The following is a 6,000-nucleotide window of genomic DNA, read 5'->3' as shown; positions in this document are numbered from 1 at the left end:
CAAAAGTCATTGAAATCTAACTCACAGAACTCCAAGCCATTGTCTGTCCTGAGCTTCTTGACTTTTTTACCTGTCTAAGTCTCAACAAGTATTTTCCACTTCTTGAAAATAGAAAATGCCTGATTTTTATGTTTCAGGAAATAGACCCAGACTTTACGAGAAAAGTCATCAATAATAGACATAAAATATCTACAGCCTCCATAGACTGGAATTTAGTTGGTCCCCATAAATCGGAATGTATGTATTCCAATACATCTTTGGTACAGTGTGTAGCAGTAGAGAAACTAACCCTCTTTTGTTTTCCAAAAACACAATGCTCACAGAATTGTAATTTACCCGTACCTGAACCACCAAGGAGGCCTTTCTTGCTCAGGAGATGCATGCCTTTCTCACTCATATGCCCAAGACGCATATGCCATAATTGAGTGAGATCCGCATCAGACATCGATGAGGATACCGCTACTGAACCTGTCACAGTACTGCCATGCAAGACGTACAAGCTTCCAGAACGAGAAGCTTTCATGAGAATAAGAGAGCCTTTTAAGACCTTCAGAACTCCCCCTTCAGCTATGTACTTGCACCCCAGAGATTCCAAGGTGCCCAAGGATATCAGATTGCGTTTCAAATCAGGAATATACTGAACATTAGTAAGAGTCCTGACAACATTATCATGAGTTTTAATCTGCACATTTCCAATTCTACGAACCTTGCATTGGGTATCATTACCCAGCAAGACAACATCACCATCAACCGGTTCCAGAGAGACAAACCAGTCTTTGTGGGGACACATGTGGAATGTACAACCAGAGTCCAGAATCCACTCGGTTTCGCTCCGTTTGCAACCGGAGCTAACAGATAACATAACATCGCCTTCTGAATCACTTTCAACAACACTAGCTTCAACAGACTTCTTTTCTCTCTCTTGCTTGTTCTTCAACTTGAAGCATTCAGTCACATCGTGACCCTGCTTCTTGCAGTACTTACAGGATTTGTTGGACTTTCGTCCTTTGGACTTGGATCTAAAATTTTTATTGCTACTCCCTGATTCAAGTGAACGACCCCTTGCAGTCAAGCCTTCACCTTTGTCCTCAGACTTAATTTCAAAGTCAAACTTTTCTTTGGACAATAGGTTTGACTTAACACTGTTGAAAGTAAGGGTATCACTACTATTACCATACAGCATAATTTCTTTGAAATGCTTGTATGATTTAGGGAGAAAAACAAGCAATAAAACAGCACGATCCTCATCGTCAATTACGACATCAATATTTTCCAAGTCCAATAAAATAGAGTTGAATTCATCCAAGTGAGATTTAATAGTAGTACCTTCCGTCATACGGATTGTGTACAGACGCTCCTTCATGCGTAGCGTGTTCGCCAGAGTTTTGGCCATGTAAAGCATATCCAGCTTGGACCATAAATCTGACGCAATCGTCTCACTTACAACCTCACGTAGAACCTCTTTAGACAGGCACAAAAGAATGGTTGAATGTGCCTTGTCATCCAAATCTTCCCAATCTTCATCTGTCATTGTAGCTGGTTTCTTCTTCTTCCCAGCTAACGCTTTCTTCAAACCGTTCTGGGTTAGAACGGCTTCCATATGAACCTTCCAGATAGAAGAGCTAATTTTCCCGTCAAACTTCTTGATATCGAACTTGGTAACAGTTGACATCTTTGAAAATAACTCTCAATTAAACCGCTTTGATACCACTTGTTAGGAATATAGCGGAATAATGCGGAAGCGAAGAATAAAAAATTGAGAATTATAGAAGTTAAATAATAGGGAGAATATAATAAATGACAAATAGAATTAATAAAGTCTTCAAAATAGATATATATATATATATATATATATATATATATATATATATGCTACGTAAAGATAGAATAGGATAAAGATAATTCAAATTGATGTGTTTACAATGCAAATAAACTAGGCTATTTATACTAAGCAATTAAGAGAGTTATGCGGCATGTAGAGAATATCATGCAACGTAACACATGCTACGTGGGGGGCAATTTGAATGGAGACCCAAGACATTCGCTGAAAACGTGAAACATACTGCATACAACTAGGATGGTGATGTTAATGGCATTGATTTGAGCCACAAATATTTATGTCTTAACAGTTATAATATTTTGGACCCCTTGGGTCACGAAATATTGTTACTTCTTTGAAAGCTAAACTAATTAAAACCTATCAAGTAATTAAACTTGGAAACAATGTATGGTAAGGGTGTGGGATTGGTTAGTATTTTCTATTAATTGAATTAATTAATTTTATTTTTGAAAGCTAAACTAATTAAAATTGTAAATGCTCTAAGAACGTATTTATTGAACCAAAACATGTAATTTAAACCAAATCAAAATTTTTTACTAGTTTGGTCGGTTAATTAGTCAAATTAACTAAAAACTAGTGTAATTCCCATCTTTGATACCTTTATAAATAATTTATGTATTATGATTAAATAAATATACTATCATCCTCTATATTCTACATTCAGTTAATTTATAGTTTCATACATTTTAACCCCCCACCCCCCCCCCCCCCCAATTCTAAATTAAATAAATAAATAAAAGATTTATTAATTCCAGCTAGTTTCGACATATTTTGTAGCATTTCATAACTTGAGATATTACTTTCCTAGAAGCCAAGTATTATTATAGATTTATGGATATTTAGTTTAAATCATCCAGTTTCAAACACTAAAAAGGAAAAAAAAAAAAAAAATTGACGTACAACAACTACAAAGCATGTTTACTCCCCTGTTGCAAACAAAAATAAAAAAATAATAATAATAAAATTAATTTTTTTAAAAAAATATTTATTTAATTTACTAAAAAAAAAAAGAAGTAAATGTATACTTGTGAATTTCATATGCAATTACTCTCGTCTAATGAGTCATCACTATCACACGTATCCCATAAAACAGAAGTTGAATAAGTAGTAGATATTTTAGCGAAGATATCTATATATATGGTACATGTGGCTAGGTGAATGAAAATGCACAATCTTTAGCTTATAGAATTTGGAATGGTTATTATATTGTGGTTGATTTCAAGAGTGGAGTCAGAAATTTTAGTCGGTGGCGGTGAAAAATAATTTTATTTTAAAAATCAAAATGTAGCTAGCAATGTTTCTTCCCTAACTGTTTCACTCATGAGAGGTGCCTACAATTCAGCGAATGATTAGTCATTGTATCTTATAATAGAAACTGAGTATCCAAAAAAAAGGCCTTCTGTAATAAAAAATTACTACCAACCAACTAAACTACTTCGACTTCAATGGTTTTTATGTATAATATAATACCTTATTTATGTAAACTAAAGCATCAATCTCAATTCCCAACCATTGATCTAATCCAGATCAACCGCTTAAAATGAAGGAATTAAAAAAAAAATAAAATACAGTGGCATTTTGGAATTCTTTTTCCTAGTTTTGAAGTGCACAAGTCTTGTTCCTTAGTTGCACAAGTTTGAACCTGTGTGTGCATATCTTTGAACCTATAGGTGCATAGCTAAGAACCTTTAGGTGCATAACTTTGAACCTGTGGGTGCATAGACCTTCAAGTGCATAACTTTAAACCTTTGAAAGAAACAAGCTTTCGGAGGGAAAGAAACCTTAAATCTTTAGGAGCATAATTTTGAACCTTCAGATGCATAACTTTAGACCTTCATATGCATACCTTTAAAACTTAAGGTACATAACTTTATAGTTTATACCTTCAGGAGCATAACTTTAGACCTTCATGTGTATAACTTTGAACCTTTAAGTGCATAATTTTAAACCTTCGGAAGAAGCAAGCTTTCGGAAGGAAAGAAATCACTTTCCGAAAGGAGGCAAACTTTTGCCTTTATAATATATTTATGGTAGTATAGAATAGGATTCTTCATGTAGAATGTTTCATTTATTATGCTTATATTATTTATTTATTTTTTGTGCTTTTTCATCCGTACTTAATTTAACAGTTGACTTTGATTTGTCCATCATCACGTCGACAGTAGTTCGATGTGTGCACTTTTATGCAATATCGTCTGGTTGCAATGTGGTCTTGAGAGCCATGTGTGTGCACTAATTTGGTGGTGTTTGTGTACTCGACTGGTTACCGTGTGGTTTGAATGCCAGGTTTGTGCACTGATTTAGTGGTGTGTGAGCACTCGTCTGGTTGCAGTGTCGTTTGAGTGCTAGGTATGTGCATTGATTTGGTGGTGTGCGTGCACTCATTTGGTTGCCGTGTGGTTTTGAGTGCCAGTGCACACAATATTGCATAAAAGTGCACACACCGAACTACTGTCGACGTGATGACATACAGACATATCAAAGTCAACTGTTAAAATAAGTACGGATGAAAAAGCTCTGAAAATAAATAAATTGTTGGTTTTACGGCTCTTGGATGCCGCTCGGCAGGCCAATACTACCGTAAAATACTTAAACAAGGGTTTATATGAATGAGGATTAGAGTAATGAAGAGAATAATGTAGTATTATTTCTCTATAGTTTTGGCCGCTTGAGTGCCAGAGATTTGATAGATCCCATCGAGAGAGAGAGAGAGAGGGGGGTGATCCCTCTACACGATGATCCCGGGGGGATAATTATACTAAAGTACAAGATTCCTACAAGGAAAGTAGGGCTGACGTAGAGTCAATTCTATAAGGGAAGTAGGCCTGACGTAGAGCCAATTCTATAAGGGATCCGGCCTACTTAATTCCATAACAGTCTAAGCTAATAAAGGAAGCTACTTAAATAAATAAGGAGATCTTCGCAAAATCTGCCTGTAACCGCCTCTGGGGATGCACCCAGTCGGGGATGCCCTGACTGTCAAGGAGGTGTTCTGAGGGGCCGCGATACTCGGGCGAGGACACCTAACCGCAGAGCCTGGTCGCCCGATTGAGTTCCTGAGTGGTACCTGGTTGGGGACACACCGCCCGCGGAGCTTGGTTGCCCATTTGAATCCCGTAGGGCATTCAGTTGGGGACACGCTGATTGCCGAGGTTGGTCGCCCAACCGCGTCTCATATAAGAACCCAACAGAGGACACACCAGCTACGGGGCCTGGTCGCTTTACCCGAGCTGGCCGATCTCCGCCTGAGTAGTCACCTGCTTTCACGGGTGGCCGGTCGCTTGAAGATGGCTGACTGTGGTCTTCAGGCACTTTGCATGACGTACGGGAATCATGAGTATCGTCTATTTGCTAAGTATCAGTCCGTGCTCGAATCTGACTGCCTTGCCTTACACCCCCGACCGACTGTCCGATTTGGGGTGTCTATTATAAATAATATAAGCATAATGAATAGAATATTCTACATGAAGAATCCTATTCTACCATAAATACATTTCTAAAATCAAGTATATATAATATCTTAATCAAATTCTATCCCTAATTAAATCCTATGTATATTCTCTATTATGCCCTTATTAATTATGATTCAATTAGCCCAACCATATATGTCCGCAATTACTTCCCCTCAAATTGGATAGTATATGATCTGTCCTACCTGTCCTCCTTTTAAGGTGTGTTCTCATTTGAATACAATGGGCTGGCTTCCTTAAGAACTAATTCGCATGTGAGAACTGTGGACTAGGGGTGACCAATAAGGTTCCGGTTAAGGTTTTCGAAATATTGGAACCGAAACCGCCAGTTCCGGTTCGGAACCGGACGATTCCGGTTTCAAACCGTAAAAAAAAAAAAAAAAAAAAAAAAAAAAAAAAAAAAAAACTCTAGGTGGCTTGTGGGCGTGTGGTCAGCAGGCCACTGCCTAGTGTCCACTCACATAGGCCAGTGGCCTACTGGCCACCGCCAGGAGTAGATTGGCGCATAGGCCAGGCTGACGCTTGGCCTTTGCGCCAAATATTCCAAATTCCAACTTCATTGGAATTTGGAATCCTTTTTAAATCCAACAAGCAACAAAACATCATAATTAAAAAAAAAATCGGTTAGAGCCGGCGGTTCTAACTAGAACTGCCGGTTCAAGAATCGGAACCGGAACCGTGGTCACTCCT

This window comes from Ipomoea nil, unplaced genomic scaffold (genome assembly GCF_001879475.1).
Source record: "Ipomoea nil cultivar Tokyo-kokei standard unplaced genomic scaffold, Asagao_1.1 scaffold2792, whole genome shotgun sequence".
NCBI classification, from domain to species: Eukaryota; Viridiplantae; Streptophyta; class Magnoliopsida; order Solanales; family Convolvulaceae; genus Ipomoea; species Ipomoea nil.
This window is presented reverse-complemented; position numbering follows the sequence as displayed.